The sequence below is a fragment of the Struthio camelus genome, chromosome 7 (genome assembly GCF_040807025.1).
Source record: "Struthio camelus isolate bStrCam1 chromosome 7, bStrCam1.hap1, whole genome shotgun sequence".
NCBI lineage: Eukaryota > Metazoa > Chordata > Aves > Struthioniformes > Struthionidae > Struthio > Struthio camelus.
Window position 1 is genome coordinate 25,748,569 of NC_090948.1, and position 19,177 is coordinate 25,767,745.

Genomic DNA, 19,177 nt, shown 5'->3' on the forward strand with positions numbered 1-19,177 from the left:
TTGCTCATCTGCAGTTTGGGCAGTGCTTCCTTTAAGCTACACAACCATTTGTTTCCATTGGATTTCTCTCTCTCCTGCAGTATTTCTCCACCATCACACCTTCTGTCCACAGTTATCTTCACAAAAAGAGTAGGTTTGAGGTTTTTTTTTAAGGGCTCGGAGTAGTTACCAATCACAATGGGTTTTCCCCAAAATTAGATTGCTGTCATCTCTCTGGATCATCAAATTATAGATGAAATTAGTGATCCAATTTTGCGATAGTTTCAGGGATATCACCTATTGGGAAAACTATTAGTAGAACTCACAAAATAATACAGTTAGATAGCTTGCAGAATTTCTCGGGTGTTTATATAAACCTATCATGTGGATAAACCTATTTTAGTCTGGCCTGTCCTAAAGCATAGCCAGCTGCTGTGGCTGTCTTGCAGGGTAAGGACAAAGTAGATTTCTGTTCATCTCCCAAGGTCAGTACAAAAACAAACACATTTTATGCCTGATAGTGCAAAGCATTTATCAGTGCAACTTCTGTATTTTGGAAATGGCCATAGATTACACAGGGTGAACACTCTGGATTTAGGGAAGGTTGTGCTCCAGTCACATGGTATGTATCATGAATACACACATGATGCATTTCATCATTTAAAATTAGCAGTAAAAGCCTGAGTTTACTGAGGTTTGTCCATTTTGTATGTCCCTGGTTAAATTGTGAAGCTCTGTTTTGAGCACAATTTTCACCCACCTTTTGAGGCTTGATGTTTATTATGCACCAAGGTGTTTTGGGACAAAGCAAGTTCCCTTGCAAGAAACAAGATTTTGGCAGGTAACCTGCTAAATTCACGCTTAGGAATGGGAGACACAGGTTTGGTATGACTTGTCATAATACACTTACTATAGAAATTTATGTCACCTGAGAACTTAGCCCTTCCACCCCCAGCAGCAGCTGCTTAAACTGGAATACAGGTGGAGTGTCACAGAGTAGGAATTTAAGTTCCCCTGAGGCTCAGAGCTCTGCCCTGAAACGAAGCCTCACATCTTGTTGTCTCAAAGAAAAAAGATGAACAGTAGTGTCTTTGGGTATTAATTTGCACCATACCAGCTACAGCTTTGTGGTTTGTGTTGAAGTGCACAAGTTGCCTTTACCATCATGAACATCCTCTGCATGACATGTCTGTGCACCTGTGCCTGACACAGTGTTAGCCTGTCCCTCTTGATCCTGCCTATGAAGTCACAAGTAGTATGTTTTATTTAACCCAGCCCTGTAACTTTTTCTTAGTAACCTCATTTTTCTAGAAGTGATGAAGATGGGGCAGTGATGGGGTGGACATCTTTCCTGTGTCCCAGTTTCTACCTTCTAAGACACCAGCTTCCCGGAAGACTCATTCACTCTTGCTGAACTGATGCTGGAATTAGAGAACTACTCCTTGCTAAAAAGACCAGTGTGATTTGTAATGATCCACTGGCTGATGATCTTGTGCCTATGCCGCTTTTCATGTCTCATGCCTGTAGTGAGATATCAACTCTGTATTGCGCCAGTAGGCAGCCTACCAAAGGACTAGCCTCTATTCATTAATTGTCTTTAAATCTTGGTCTTTAATTTTCCTCAGATATAATCTACCCATGTAATAGTCCATCCCGACACTGTGATATTGAATGAGATTGGAGCACAAGGCACCTTGCAGCTGGATAAAGCTCTGTGGTGTACAGAGCAGCCAAGGATCACCAGGGGCTTGAGTTTCTCCCCCTCCACAGCTCTACTGACAAAAAGGAAATAGACACAAATGCCTGTTGCACTGATCTCTCACCTCTCAATTCTGCTCATTTAGCTCAGCTTAATGATTCTTTTTGACCACCTTTTCCCTTCCAAACCATAGCTGTGAATATTCATCTTTTAAAAGCAAAGCACCATAGAAGTGGGCCTTCAGACAGGACTCTTGCCGGCTGCCACTCCTACTGACAAAAAAAGATTGCAAGAAGCAAGAATTTGAATAAAGGACAAACGTCACATATGCTGTGTGCTATGGAGGACAAATGCTGAATACAAAATATGTTTAATTGCTGAGTTAATTATCTCACTAAAGTCTAAATGTTGTTTTTCGGCACTCTCTCCCCCCCCCCCCCCCCACACTCAGTTGTTTACTTGTATCAGTTAGAAAATAAAAAATCAATGTCATGAAAAACATAATTATATTCCTACTAATCTGGAGTGTTTTCTCATTTGAGTACTGCAGTCTGATGCATTTTATCACTTTTCATCAGATTATAAAAGTGGAAATTGCCAGCTAAAAGCTATGGCTTTAGAGCAAAAAAGGGGAAGAGGAAAACCCACCCCAAAGCCATGTGCCTTGCCAATCAAATCTTATTTCTAATGACAAAGCTTCTGTGATTTCCTTTTTGACAATACATGAATAGCTAGTGAATAATTGGTTCAACAGGAGCTTCATTAAAGTCCAAGAGAGAAAACAGGATCTTTCATGTGAATAATTTGGAATGATTGGATAAAGATGAGGCATTATTATAGGCCTGCCTTCTGCTCCGCAATCAGAAATATGCAGCTTCTTCCTTGCTGAAGTGTGAAAACGTTTTGTAAACAGTTCTAGCTACTCCCAAGTGGTAGATGATCTTGCTGCTTAGTGAGATGACCTTTTGGTTGCTACTGTTTCTGGATTAAATGCACCCCTGCACAAAAGCTAAGCAATCAGGCTTTGTCTGGGGAGCTCAGCTGGGGACGCATCCATCCACTCCCAGCTTGGACAGGTTTTGGTGTGAGCCTTGGGTGCTTTTCTCCCTCACCACAGTGCAAAGGGTAGTGACACTGCCCCCACAGAAACCCAGGCACTGTGGCCTGTGCCGTGGCTCCCTCACTGCGCTCCGCACCATCTCATCTGGAACAGAGAGTGCACATGAGGTAAGCGCTCAGCCTGCCTTTGTGGGGCAACTGCTCTGCTGCTGCAGTTGTTCTGGTGGGCAAAAACAATATGGATATGCCCAGCCTGGCATCTGGTCAGCAGAGTGAATATCAACCGTAACAAAAGTGACTTGTGGCTATTTAGGCGCGCATGAGCCCATGTCAGACAGTTGTCTTGCTGTGAGTCACCATCCGCCAGTACCATTATCGTGACGTTTGTGGAGCAGGGCAGCATAATACGATAGAGTCCTGCCAGCAGACCACGTAGATGCACATATCACCCTCCTGGCAAGTTAGGAAAAAGCAAAAGGAGCAGAAATGAGCTCTGGATTTCAGACAGTGACACAGCTCAGGGACTGGAAGTTGAATCCCCATAAAGACAGGCCAATTTTTGAATTTCAGATCTGGATCTTGGGTGCCTCTACAGTGACTAGAGCTCAGGCCTGCCAGGCCCTGGTGTTTCTGATTGGAGCCAACTAACCTCACTGCCTTGCGTGGGTTTTCACATGCCCTCAGATTTGCCATACGGCCTCATAAATTCAGATTTTTAACAAATGAGCATTTTTTTAAAGGAAAGAACAGTTACTTTGTTTACCCTGTAATAGCAGATGCTTCAATTCACACGAAAAATTGTTCAGTGGTTCTGGCAGTCCCTGAACAGGGTAGCCTGAGTACAGCTGGCTTAGATGGATGTGACTGCAGAGCATGGACTCACCATGGCAAGCTCAGTAGCAGGGTGAACATTTCCTTATCTGTGCCTCTGAGGATAATGAAACCTTCTCCAGTATGTCTTCTAGTCAACTGTGAAGCTTTAAAATAATTAGTGAAGGCATTAAAGTATCACTTCAGGGAGAATCTCAGAGGGTCATCAAGTCTCAAGACAGTGCTTTGACAGTGATGCACAGTACTGGGGGTTGTGGGGGTTCAGACATTCTTGCTGTCTGTTGAGCCCTTTCAAGAATGAATTTGAGCAGGCCTTGGGCAGCACCAGAATGGCTCCTAACCCCCTGGGAAATAAACCTACATCCCAGCTGGGTGCTCTCCCAAGAGGTTCAGCAGGTTGTGGTACAAACATTGTGTCTTTACACAGGCAGGGCTCAGGGACAATATATGGGATGAACATCTGGTGAAGGTGACCATATATGTGTTAGTGGACACACATGCTCTCGTACCTATCTGCCTCCTCCTTTCTATCTGTTTTGATAGAACTCAGAAATTAGGTAGTCAATTTTCACCCAGTAGTTCCACTACAGTTCAGCACTGTTATGCTAATGCACAGAGGCATACACTCTCTGCCAGAATTTGGTTAATTTCTGTCAAATTAAGGACTCTAGTAAATAAAAACAACAACAATGATATTGAACATGATCTTACTCCTCTACGCAGTGAATGAAGCAGCCTTACCAACTCAGAGGCTGATGGCCTGATGTCAAGTGACTGCAACCTAGCCAGCTCAGAATGGCCGAGGAGGCTACATATAGCTGAGGAGATTCACTGCAGGGTAACTCGCAGAGGGAGAAGCAAGTTTCATTTGCTATGACTGCTCATTTGCACAGACAACTGTTAATCAGAGGTGTCCCTTTACCCTGTTGAAGTTCCTCACCCCCTGTATGTTTGAAATGTGAAGTGTCACATTTTCCCTGCAAAACTGAGAATCTCTAGATGGTCTAGAGTCTTGGGAGACCTTTATATGCAGTTTCTGAGTTTACAGACCTTGGGTTTATTCATTGTCATACCCGTCTAATGTACTTTTTAAACCATTTACCCAGTCTTTTCACAGATCTTCAGGTGGCTGGTCAGCAAAGCATGCTTTGCTAGCATTAAATAGCCCTGTCTGGGAGACAAGACCCAGTAATATCAACATAAAAATAAGAAAAACATCAACAAATCCAGGGCATGCAGCAGCAGTGAGCAGAATTCCCATGAATGGTTTTGCCAGTCATTACCAAAGAGGAAATATTTGTCCCTGCTCTTCCGCAGAATGTTTTTACAATGGCAGCTGCTACCTGAGCTGGTATTTGGGTTGCTGAAGAAATGAGCAGCATCCTAAGGAAATAAACACATAGACAGGTGTGCAGCCATGCTCATTTGCTGTTTTCTGAGGGCAGGAGAAGGGTGTTGTAATTAGCAGACACATGTTTAAATTTTTAATTAAGAGTTTTAATGGATTATTCACTGCCTAGCAGAACACACATGCTCTTACTTTGTCACTTTCTCAGGCTGAGTTCCTAAGGAAACCAGGCTTAGTCAGTCATGCTGCCTGCCAGCCAGTCAGCCAGTCATCCCTCCTAATCAGTGTTGACCTCTTTGGGGTTCACAGCAGTTCTGTGTGGTAGAGTCAGGATTGTATCACAGCCCAATGACAGGAAAAGGTCTGAGCAGCTGCTGCAGCAGTTTTGCCATAGGCATAGAAAGAGTTCCTTCAGGAGCAGATCCTAGTCCTCCAGCAAAAGCAGCTGATGAGGGGCTGGGAGAGAAAGCATGAGAGGAAAGCAGGGGAAAGCTTACCTGTCGTATCAGCCACAGCTTCGCTGGAATCCTTCTGACTCACTGTCTGAAGAAGATATTTTAGACTCATGACACTTGCTGGAGCTGTGATATTCTTTGTGGTGCCAGGGTGATAAAGGTTTCAGCTGGCATTCCCTATCACTAGCTGGGCTTGGTGAGGATGCAGCAGAGCAGGGCATGTAGCAGACAAATCCATAGAACTGCAAGAGTCATAAGTGCCACTGCTCATACACATTGTTTTCTTCTACTTCACAAATTAATGATGTTTGTTTCCAGGATGTCTCTAGTTGGAGCGGTCATGCAGGTATATAAAGGCTAGAGGAGTGAGAAAAAGAGTTCTCAAAGTTTCTAGCACTGTCTCCTCACTGCTGAGAGAGGAAACAATATGAGATTACTAATTTTGCTGCCTCCATGGTTCAGTAGTGTAAGTGCTGGGTTTGATTCCTGGCTGATTCCACTGTTTTTTGTTCTTCTGTGAAGGAAGATGGATTGACATTTATGCTGAGACAATAACTGTCTTTAAAAGCTGTGGAGTTTTTGAAAGGAATAGCCTGTCAGGGAGCAGCCACTCCTCAAGGGGAGACAAGCTGGGAGCCAAGGGAGATTCCACAGCTGGCAGAGCAGGCGTCTCACCAAGCTGCCCAGTCCCACAGCCCCCAGGCCAGGGGAGCAGGACGGGTTTGATGGGTCAGACACAGCCTGGGGATTGCCAGGCAAGTCCACAGTGATAAGGCAGGGCTGAGGTCAGACTGAGAAATCATCTGCAGGTCAGGGTCCAGGTCCTGGGCGATGAGGCTTATGGCCAGGCACAGGCATGACTACAAGGCAGTAGGAACTGCAGCTCCCAGAGCAGAGTAGAGCAGAGGCTCAGCTTAAAAGCAGATCCCATGGGAAGGAGCTGCCAGGCTGAGATCTCTCTAAGGTCACTAAAGAAAGGGGGCAGCCCTCAGCTGCATGATCTCTGTGTTGGCCCTGAGCACAAGCAGCCAGCCCTCCAAGAAGGGGGGGTGCTCTCAGACCCCTTACACAGCCCTTGTCTCTGTGCGCTTGCTCTTGCTCAGCCATGGAGGAATATGTCAGAAAGTTACTATGTTATGCAGAATGGACACTGCTGGCTTTAAAAATCCACAATCTTCCCTTCTGGATTGAGATTTGCCAAATATAACTGCTGCTTGTTGCCTGGTGGTTCAGCAAATGGCTTTTCCAGCTCTATGGAGACTGAGGAAATCATGAGGCCACGGTCACCAGCACCTGCTGATGTTGGTCACCGTGCTGGTGGACAGGGGCTGGAGAAGACCCTATCTGACCAGCTCACCATGTGAGATGGATGACCACCTGGGAAGCCCAAGGCATAGAGTCATAAATATTAAACCGCAAAAGCTGAACAGCCAGAAATGAAGCACATATTGTTACAGTCAAAGACGAATAAAACAAACAAACTCTTTTTGTATGTGCACAGGTTTAAACAGGAAAGCAATTTCATAGCATCTCTGTTGAGAGGGTATAAGGCAGCTCCTGTACCCTCAGAGCTACACATGCTCACCCAGCAGTTGGAGTAGGGGTCTTACTTGGAATCTGAGCTCTCGGCCTGTTGCAGCATGTTGCAAAAACTGGGTTCCGCAGAACAAACTGCCAGAGAAGTCTTAGCACTAAATTGCAAGAAGACCTTGTCCCATAACTGGGATCTGCATATTTGTTTTGATTATTTCACTGCAGCATACCACAGTGAAGCGACAAAGGGTATATTTGACACCCATTCCTGACAGGTTTTTCCTCACCGTTCACCAAAGCAATGTTTTGCCTGCCTTCTCTTCTCTTCTATTTACTGTATTAATTATCCATGCATAAACACAGTTTACAATGACTTCATTTTTGTTAGTGTTGCATTCTCACTTTATGGGTAACTTTGTTTATGAATTCCTTACCACTGACTTGCCTGCAGGTAATGCTTCAGTTTGCACCGCCGCTGCCCTGCTAAACTGCATTGTGCTTCTCTGAAGAAGGTCATTACTGTTAGCCTCATTTGGAGGATGGTCTAGAAAGACCAGAACAGTTATACTGGGCTATCAGTTTCTGTTGGAAATTCTACTGAAATTCAAGGGCACAACATATCCCTCAAGGACTTTCCCACAGTCGGGTTCAGATCTCTGTCAGAACTGCTGTTTGAATGGAGGTGGCAAGTCTCTTATTCAGACTTGGCACTTACAAGTGTATCCGCAAAAGGCACATTTCCACTCCAGTCAAACAAGACCCAGCCTGGATCTGGTTGGAGAAACAATCTTGGAGCCCTAGGATCTACCCACAAGAAAAAAAAAAAATCTCTTTTATAGATAAATCAGTGAAATTATGCAAATGTTGTAGGAGCAGAATGAAATTGTTAATGTTATGACTCTGTTATCGACTTGCTTGAGGATTTTAATTTTGATCTTCAGCTTGTTATTGCAGTTTTTGCTGGTAAATTCTCTGTTTTGTCTTGCTAATATTATTTTAATGGCTTATATGTAAAACCATAATAATACGTCACTACATTAAGGTATGTATGTATATGTATGAACAAGCATGTATGTATAGTTCTATACACGTGTTAAGTTGTTTGGTTTTTTTAATATAAAAGTCGCATGCTTAGATTTTTTTTTTTTTGAATGTAGTGCCAGCTTTTCAAGATCCTGCCCTACAATAGTTGGATTAAGTTAGGAATAAGACTGTATTGGATTTATGGAAGAATTCTAAGACAGAACTGTAAAATGCAGCATAGAATATGAAATGCAAGATCTACTTTGGGGGCTTCTGTTGGTTTTAAAAATCTACCACATGAAAAAGCTCTGAACTGAAAAAAAACTGGAGATCAGCAGCTGATAGAAAAAAGTGTTGTATAGAATGGAAATGTGCACCTCTCTTCCAGGTCCCCCTTCAACAAGAAAGTGTATAGTAAGGACTGGAATGAAAGAGAAAGAGAATATTTGGTTCTTTAAGGACTGAAATGAAAGAGAAGGGGAATATTTAGTTCTTCTTTGGAACTTAAGGTTGGTTCTAATTATGAATCTTCCAAAAGATTATTTGAATTCTCTTAGCCAAAAGTATTTGTCGCTCCTTTTCCCTGTGTAATTTTCTAGATCAAAAGGCAATGGAAATTGCAAAAAGTCCTAAAAGCATATGAATGAGTTTTCCAGGGAGCCTCCAAAAAACTGAAAAAGTCACAGACCCTTTAATTTACTCTTGCTAGCCCCAACACAGCACTTTCACAGAGGAGTACTGACTTTGTTGGAACTGCTCATGTACATAGATGTTTGCAGTAGTATTTCTGTGGATGGCAAACTCTTGCAATATGGAGGATTTTTTTTTCCTACTTCAGTGCAATATGCAAATACACTCCACTGATGCAAAACTGAGCCCACTTAGTGCAGCTTATCATACTGAAATAGCCTCATCAGTGCAAACGCACAGTATCTTCTCACCCAGGATGTGACAGGATCTCGGTGACACATTCAAACATTTATAGGATCAGGTTATTATTTGTAATATTAAAATCTTGCTCTATGCAGCAGGCAAAGGTATGGCACTCTTCATGACATTTGTTTCTAAAAAAACACCTTGAAAACACAGTGCATCTATAGGTGAGGGCCCCGAGGGCACTAATAGCCCTTAATGGCCCTGACCAGCCTCACCTGGGGCTCCTTTTCACACCCCTGTTTGTGGGTCCAGGAACCCCATTTCAGCTCAATATGAGGAGTACCAGTCTCTACCTGTGTCACTGCTGAATGTGTACCTGGCCACGGACCCTGTTGATCCGGACCTTGACCTGCAAGCTGACTTCCTGGCTTGAACTCAGACCTGCCGTGTCACCATGGACTTGGCTGGCAATCACTGGACCTGATCCTGACCTGCGGATTGACTTCCTGGCTTAACCTCAGACCTGCCAAATCACTGTGACTTTACCTGGTGATCTTGACTCTTGGTGGAACCTGGCCGTGGTCTCTGGGTCTGCCCTGCTTGCCTTGCTCAGGTACTGTGGGATGGGGCCCTGCTGGCTCCCAACTCCCCACCCCTTAGAGGGCAGCTGGCCCTTGCTGCTCCCTGATGCTATACTGACAACTCACTATATGTGCCCAGCAATAGAAAGATGAAATTAAGAGATGAGTTACAAACTATTAAGAAATTTTGTTAATGATGGAAATAGTGACTCAGCACCCATGCCCCATGCTATCAGTAGGAAGAATGTGTCACATGAAGGATTTCTTCTAGAATGCCTCAGAACCTTCTTCAGCAGTGTGAAATATTGATCATGAATTAATTAGAAACAATTCAGTTGCATGATCCTAAAATTGTTTTTCTTCCCATGAATGGATGAAAATTCATCTATCTTTGTCACAAGAGCTGGAATTTGTCTGTGAATTAGACTCAGGGCCTCCTGAGTTTCATATTCTCCCTCATTAGAGATTTGAAAATTATACACATGGTTCTGAGGAGCTCAGCCTTTTTGGTTTTCAGGTGTCTAGCAAGGGGAGATAAAAATTCTACCTTCTTAAAGATAGCCGTAGGGTTCCCACTCTGTCAGAGAAGGTTGGTGATCTAGAACAGTTGCTGGAAGAGCACCCTCAGCTCAGCATTGCCACAGGGGCCTGTGCAGAGCAGGAGAACCGCTGTCTGGAGGTACAAGTCCTGGGGAACTTGCCAGCTCCAGCTTTTTCTCAGTCCCTCTGATGTCCCCCGATTTAGCAGTACATTACATGCAGCCTTCCTTTTTACTGAACTCTCAATGACTGCTATGCTCCAGTGTAAGTCACCGTCACCATGAGAGAAGACGACAGCCTTTTTGTCTCTGGCAGAGGGCTGTCTGTCTTTGAAGTATAAGTGCAGTTCGGACTGCCAATTTTCTGGACTCATGCTAAAGACACCTTTGTAAGGGGAACCTTAGTAGTAGTAGTGTTTCTTGGTGTGTGTGTGTGAGGAATGGTTTTATTTCTTCACTGCACATTTTGTGGTCTGTCACATCTTTTGATCTAAAAAAAATCCTATTATAAGCTTCAACAGATCATAAAGCTGTCTTGAAAAGCATAAGATGCTGCTGAAATTGGCTGTTGTTTGAGTCCATAAGGATCATGTAATGTCTGAAAGCTTTTTTTTTCCCCAGAAAATGGGGGGAGGGAGGGGTTAAAACAAACAAACAAACAAAGCCCCTGCAACCCTCTCTGCTCCCTGGGTCAACATGTAGTCACTCACTTCTATCAGTCACTCCTGTAAAGAACAACACACTTAATATTGCTAGACTTGTGATGGAGATCACAGTGGTGTCAGTTCTCAAATCAAAGTGAAATAGAGGTTCATTTTTCGTCCCAAGAGAAGGCAATTGGTTTTGAAGGGCTGTCAGTCTAGAACTTTCAAACACAAATATATACATACATTGGCAAAGTTAGTCTTCTAAATATACGAATAACCTTTTCCCAGACTAGATTTTGTAGTACAAAACCCACTGAATGACAGTCTGTGACATAACTGAAAATGATGTTCATTGGAATCTGTCAGCTAAGAAATATTTCAAAATGGACCTGGAAAAAAAAAGTGGCTACTGCTTAGTTAAGCGATTACTGGTGAAAGAGATGGCAGTTGCTTACCCTGGATAATGATTTGCAGTAAACACTAAGAAAGGAGAAGAATTGATTTGGGACTAAATAAGAGACATAATGGTTTAAAACTCAGCAGAGGAAGATTTAGTCTGAATCTCAAGAAAAATTGCCTGACTGCAGTAAGGCCTGCAGTTTGAAATGCTGGGGAGGTATTGAGGGAACCTCCACCCAGGAGAGGTGGAGCCTTTAGGCTTTTCGGCTTTGAACCACACTCATTTTGGACTTTTCATTTGCAGGACATCTTTAAATCTAAGCTCTACAGAACACGTGCTGTAGGGAGTGACCGTAGCTAAAGAAGTGAGCCAACTTCTGCTCATTAGGACCTATGGATCCATGTTCTGTGCTTTACTTTTATGATCCTATACTCGGAGTATTTTAAGAACTGAATTATCAGCCCAAAATAAGTAGCTCCTTTTCTGCTACCTTCTGTCAAAAAGAAAAAAACAGGGAAATTAGGAAGAGAATTTTAACCAGATAAAATCAAGGAAATTCCAAATCAAAGTAGGTCCTTCTATTTTAACAGTTGTTAATGTTGTTACTGATTAGAATCACAGTAGTGCCTAGATGCCGTAGCTGAGATTGGTGGGGGAAGGGTGTCACTTTCTTTATACTCCAGATAAAAAAAGACAGTCAAAGGAAGTATAATTGTCCCTATACCACAGAAGAGAAGATGAAACTCAGGGAGGTTAAGTGACTTACTGATAGCAACTCTGTAAGAAAGACAGAAAAATGAAGCCAGAGCTGCTGAGTTTAAATTCAGTGTTTTAATCCAAAGTCTTTCCCTCTGTCAGTGAGCTTTGGTATGGTAGGGCTCTGAGAAGTTATGATGTTGCTTAACCAATATGTTACTACCTATGCAAAACAGGAACTACAATGTCTTGCTCAGAAGGGCTTTGTGGCAGGAATTGGAAGTGGTTAACATGGCTGGCTGTGGGTTAATTCTTTATAAAATGAGATTGTTGTTCATGTGTGTCATGCAACTGCACTCAAGAGACCTGATTTTGATTGCTTGCATTACCAGCTGGGAAGCCAGAAGTTTGTAATTTTAGAAGCAAAAGGAGAAATGTAATTTCCTGGACTATAGATGGGTTTTTTAAAGCAATTATCCAATGTCTACAGAGTCAACATGTAAACTCAGTGCTAATTCTTTTTTAAGAGGTTAATTGTTGTAATAGGAAAAAAAAAAAAAGCCCCATATGCAGCAATTGAAATTGAGTGGGTTCATCTCTATATTCAGGAACCCCTCTCCCAAGCTAAACACGTTCTCTGTTATAATCCCCAGCTTTTACACAGACAGTAGCATTTCTGCACTCCAAGTCTGCTTCTCTGAGAGACAGGTTAATATTGGTCCTACTTAACAAACATGAAAACTGCAGCAAGGAGGTTTCAGCAAGACTAGAGACAGTAACTTGTGCTTAAAACTCAAGAAAGCCTGCTGACCAGTATTGTATTTAATCTCTTCAGCCATGTTACTTTCCACTAGGCTATTTGCCTCTGAGAGCTATGGATTTGAAATCAAGAAAAGATTAAAAAAAAGAAAAAAAGAAAAAAGAGAGTGAGAGATATAGATGTTGCCTGCATTCATAAAGCGAGACAATGTCTACCTCCACAAATTTATAGTTTAAATAGGACTTCAAATTCTACCATATTGAATTCTTAGTATAAGAAAAACCCGTGCTATATTAGATAATTTGATAACTTCTAGAAAGTGCTAGCTTTTAGTAGCAATCCCTAGACCGAGAAAATGAGTATTTCCAATGTAAAACTTTTATAATTTGCTTATTCAGTTTTTACCACTAATTAAATGGTTTCATATGTGTCTTGGCATATGCAATGACAGCACTTGAGAGAGCTATTTTTATGATGTTATGTGGGTATTTATTACATATACTCATAGGTTTCTTTCCTGTTAGAAAATACGGTATTTGCTTCCTTCTTGATTCATTTATGTACCCCTTGTTTTTCCAGCAAGAGCAATAACTGAGGCCACAGATCTCTTTATTTAACTTTATTTTAATTTAGTCCAGAGTTTCTAAAGATTGATTGTTTTGTGTGCTCTACTTAAGATTGCTTCATTTGCAGAAAATGAACTTTCAGCATTACCTGAAAATGAAGGAATGTGAATAGATAGTTTTTAAAAGCTGGTCATTAATACCATATACTGTACTTCTCTATTCCTAATAAATGGGATTTTAAATTAGCCTTACAAAATTAAACCCAAACATGCAAATACTTAAGGTATGATACTGAGCTCATCAAAGTCAATGGAAATCCTTCCAATGGCTTTAAAGGATTTTAGATTATTCTGTCAGGCAGGTGCCCAACCTCATGAGTACAATTATGAATATCTCCACTAAACACTACTCAGTTGTGGTCATACATCCTGTTCAGATCACTGCAAAGCTGAGTGAGGAGGCTACTATTTCCAGGCGCTTGACAATACCTACCTTCTCTCCCTAAAATGTTCTTCCGCTCAGGCATGGTTACATCTGTAATCACTTCCTAACATCATCCAGCTTAGTTTATACACTTTTAATAGTAGGTCATTTCTAGGATGCCTGAAAGTTCTCCTCACCTTCTGTGGGACTGCTTGTGTACGGGACAAGGGAAAACTCAGGGGAAGTCTCACTGTGAATGTGAGTTAAGCACCCATCTCCCAGTGAAAGACCATCAGAGCTGATTAACTCCTAGCTGAGCTTTTGGAAATATCCAGTTTTGCTCTTAGGCCACCGTCAGTTGAAAATATTGCATAAAGAATGTTGTTGGTTGCAGTGGAGCAAGAGAGTCATCTTAGTTTCTTAGCTCAGTTGGCATGATATCTCACTTAGCAGCTACATTTTTAAAAGATGAACAAAAATTTCTGGCAGTCCAGAATTATCAGAGGGTGAAATATGGTGAGGAGCAAGAGAGACAGCAGTGGATGTTATGGAAAGGCACAGGGTCTGATTATCCAGGCACTGAGAGGGATGGAGAAAAAGAAACGAGGGGATGTTCTGTAGCTTAATTAATGGAGAGAGGCTTGTGCATCTGACAGCAGCCCCTCTGCAAGGTGAATTCTTTCATAAAGAGCCTCATTCATGAGTTGCCAAGACATCCACAACCTATTCTTGAATTCACACAAAAATTAAAAGAAAAACAACTGACTGGCTAATTTAGTGACTTGCAGGATGCAGCTGGTGCTACTGTTTTCACAAAAAAAGGCCTTTTCCCTTCCACCTCCTAACCATTCCAGTCTTCCTCCCCACCCCCAGCTATTCTGTATCCTGCTACACCAGTGAGGAGTGTGACAACTCGCTGACTTAGCTAGCACTGTGGGATACCGAATAACAAAGAGGGAAAATATCAGGATAACAAGGGGGGTCTAGCCAGTGCAAAGGAAACAATTCAGACTATCTCACGGCTTGGCCAGGTCCTGCCATCAGCTGAGAGGTAGAACGTCCCTTAGTCTTTTTTTTTAATGAAATAAACAAAGGGTTTTGTTATGTCAGATTATGCAATTCCTTCCCCTGCATATTGAAATATCACCAGTTACTTATGGTGATGGTATAGTTAATGTATATAAAGAAGCTATTTCATATTTCCAACACTGATATATTACCTTAGCTCTTCCTAGCTGCTGTAGTAGTGAACATTCTCACATTAACTAACGTAGAAAAACAAGTCCCTCCTGCCCCTCAAATCCCTTTTCACTATCTTTCCCAAAGGATATTTAATACAAAATCCTATTGTGCGTGATACCAGTTCAATAAGCAGAGTTAGTCGGGTTGGCAGTCCTGATACAAGCAAGCCACCGGCTATTTTTAAAGTAGCCTTGAGCAAATGTAAAGGTTTCTGAAAGTTGTTTGAAATGATGTGGTAGATTGCCGCTTGACTCTGACAGGCCTCCTAGTCTAGCTAACGCCGGTAGAGCTGCGCTGGTATCAGCAGCTATGGGAAGTCACTGAAATAAATCATTTGTGTGGTCAGAGACTATTTGGCAAGGGGAACTTGCAGCTAATGCTGCAAATATATTGTAAAGAAAGCATCATACAGACCTAGTTAAAGCTGCAACTGGACATAGTGGTTTGGTCCCTGAAACCAACCAAACTCTACTTGGTTCAAGCTGCAAAAGAGAAAGAGGTTTTCAGACAACACAGAACAGATTTAGGGTTGTCCTAAACCTGAGCTCAGCAATTTCAGGGCTGGTTCATCCCAGCCTTCGTGGTAAGGTGGCTACAACAGAAGACCCTGAGCAGGAATTGAAAGGGGAAATGCTCTGACCAGCTCTGCAGCGTGCAAGGGCTTTCACTGTCCATTGAGTCTGAAATGTGGTGGGAGTGCCTTTCACTCATATTTCTTAGTGCTCTGGCTGCTCATCTAGTCCTGCTGTACATGAAAGGTTGCCTATTCTGACTCCAGATTATGTGGGCAACACCCACTATGGTCATTTCAATTTCTTCACCTTATTAATAGGATTTTAAAAAATATAGCAGAAGCCAGATGAGAATGGGATTAATGAAAATATGGACAAACTCCATCCTTCCCTTTTTTCTCCATTTTTCTTGGCAATGTTTGACCAATAAAAAATTGCTAAAGACTTGAAGTCTGGAAATTTTCCCCTGGCGAAAACTGAACTAGAATGTAGTACACCCACGTCACAGTTGGAAGTTGTGAGGATTCATTCATTCACATTAAGGATTCTCAGGATCCTTTAGAGGCTCAAAGTAACCTTATTTAGCAAAACTGCCTTTCCAGTCTCTTTTGTTGGCTTCTAAGTACTGAGGATGGCCTTCTTTCCATCTGAAGGGCTCAGCAAGTGTGATGCCAGGTTTTTTGGAGAGGCTTTTTTCTTTCTCTCTCTCTTCTTGTCCAGTTGGATCGAGAGAAAGTCGTAAAAGTAATGTTCATTAAAACAGAGAGAGTGTTACAGTAGTTTTGAGAGTGCGTGCACACACACACACACACACACACACACACACACACACACGCATGGGTGCGCGTGCACACAAACTGCTGAGAAGCTGTGAAAGGGATTTTGTATGAACTCTAAAAAGAAACCCACCCCCACCCCCATGAAGTGACAACTCAGTATCCCCAAAGGGAACAGCGGGAGGGAAACCTAAACCTGTGGACAAAGTCAACCGATAATGATTGGAGAGTTAATTACTTTAAAGCTAACAAAGACAAGCTGAGGTGTTAAAATGGCTCCTGCAAACACACCAGCATCCTCCCCTTTCACCTAGACTAAATAATGGCAGCAGAATGGTAGCATGAAGGGCCTATACAGCCCCTGATTATGGCAGCTTTTACTACCTCTGAGAAAGCTAATCTTTATTCATTTTCAATTCCATCCTTCATCTCACTAAGCTGCCCTAACAAAGTATTATGGTAAACGTGCAGAAAAATACAAAGCTGCATCAAGTTCAGTGATGCTGCTTGATAACAGAGACCTGCAATATCCAGGCCTTCCTCTTGGGATTAGCCTAGAAAACATTACTCTTGCACCCAACAGTCAAAATGCTTCTTAAATGGCAAAAGGAGAAACTTAAATCCAGTACAATTGCAGCAGACAAATTGCTATTGGGCCCAGGTGCTAAGGCTTTTTTTCTTCAGCAAATTTGTCTTGGAACACCCTTTATATTAAGATTGCAAGAGTTAACACAAGATTAACAGGTGTTTATGTGTAAAGCCTATGGAGTTTAAGTACATTGTTTCAAATGTTTTTCAGATCATGATGAGCTATTCTTATAAAAAAAACCTATTGACCTGTTGGACTCAGTAACACTCGACTAACCATTTGTTAAAACATCTATTACTCACTTATTAATCCTTTGTAATGCGTGTACAAATAGTACCTCCATACGCACTATTGTGAGGTACTGTATATATGAAAGACACTATCATAAAAGAGCCACCGGTTTTTTTTTCTGCTTTGCTTTTAGCCTCGCTCCTTTGCACTCCTAAGTTCTGTTTGTCCTGTTGCCTCTTTGAGATGTACCATAGTTAATGCAGCAAAAAGATGAGGCCCTTGTAAGGTTTCAAATGTGCATTAACAAGCCAGCTAGTTTGTTCTCTTTGACTTGCCCAGCTACTCCATAACTGGAAGCAGGGAGAAGTGATGCGCTGTGGTTAGAGCAGGGCCCTTGGAGTGGGGTTTTTCCTGATTCTGGCACCATCTACTAGCTGCTTTGCTCTTTGCTTTGTATCTAACTGGAGAAGAGGAAAAATAATATACACTCACCTAACAGAGCTCTTGCAGGACCTAATTAATTAAGGATTGGAAAGCACTTTGATATATCAGGGTGGAACATTTGCCAGAGTAGACTGGAACATGTGGGATTTATTATAAAAAAATCACTGTCTCTTTCCCTCTGGGATGACAGCTGATCTACCACAAACAATGTTATTTCAAAATTATAGGGTCACACCAATTATAATTCTTGAGACTGTTATAGCATTGACCTTTTAAGCTGTTAGTTTCAGGAACTAAAAAGGCCCCCAAATCAATAAAATGGTAGCAGGAGACTATTTTATATTATTTATTTTCATTAAATATAATAGATGAAATATAGCACATGATTGGAAAACTTGTCCACAGGCCACTCACTCTGTGTGTGTGTATAAATATATGCATATATGTATCTATGTATCTGTACTAGTATTTATTAATAGTGTTTAAATTGGGTGGTGATGCTCTGTGATGTACAGCGATGCATACCCTCATAAATAAGCCAAAGACTGTGCAGTTTGTATTTAGAGGGATAGATGTAGTAACATGGATTAATCTTTCAGATTAAATGACAATGTAAAAGGCTGTAAGAAATCTCAGAGGTGAAAAAAGAAAAAGCTATTTCAGTCCAGAAAGAACATGGGGTTGAAGGTCACAACTAGGACTACAGGAGGCTGCTAAGCCCACAGCAGGTAAACTAAGCAGAGGAGGTGGTATAGGTACAGAATAATGTGTTCAGATGATCTGCAGAGACATGTTCAAAATGACTATACATACTTTGAGGAAACTCATGGCACTCTTAGGATGACATCTCTCCTCAAGGTCACTTTTCTCAATGGTCTGCGGCAAGGCAGACAATTTCCAGGTGACTGTGCTCATATAGTTGGCCATGTATGTTACTAATAGAAGGAACATCTTGGCTTTATTGAAGTCAAAGGAAGTTTTCTCACTGACTTTGATGGGAGGTCAAGTTTTCACCCTAGAGCAGCCCTAAAGGTAAACAGGCATCTGTCACTAAACCAACACGGACAACTATGTATTTGTTTCCAGATACGTTAACAAATACTGTATCATAATCACTTCAAAGAGAGGAAACGCAGTGAGTGAAGGACAGGCATCTTGAAAATCATCAGTACGTGCTTTAAATGATTGAGGTCTTAAATTTCAGAGGAGCTACTTATTTGTTAATACTTAACTGCTTCCTGTTTGATGTTGGCCAACTAAAATAAAAAGGTTTACACTGAAGATTTAACCTTCATTCTAATTTTGCTTCTGTGGAACCCTAAATTGAGCTACACACAAGGGACTGAATTATTCTCTAGAGAAACCCCACTGCTTCTAATGGAACCATACCAGAGATTAAAGCCCTCACAAGCAGATTCTTAGATCCAGCAGTAACTTCATGCACAAGAATGTTCTCACTGATTTCAAATGAGTGTTCAAACTCTAATTTAGCATTACCTTTTGTATAGCACTGGTCTCCATCTTGCCTTATACCACTGCTATACAAATAGCATTAGTCTTAAGCTTCTGGCTTTTGAGAACTAAATTCAACTAAAAACATGCTCAGCCCTTAACCTGCTTGATTTCTCTTGCTCGTGACCCAAAAGTAGTAACTGTACATGCATTTTTGGAATAATCCTAAAGACATACAGCAAATAAACATATGCTTAACCAAATAGGACTAAAATATAATGTGAAAAAAAAATTGTCTAGAGGAAAAAAAGCATATTAAAGATATTTAAAATATAATGAAAGCAAGCAAATGAATGAGACAGGGTGAACTGGGCCATAGTACTCCTTTCTAAAAGCAGATGAGAGAGAGTTTTTTTGATTTTAGAGACTATTTCTTAATATCAGGGACATCTTTTCAGCAGAGGGGATGGGTATATTCAATGGGTAGGTGTCTACACATCTGTTACTGCTCAGTGT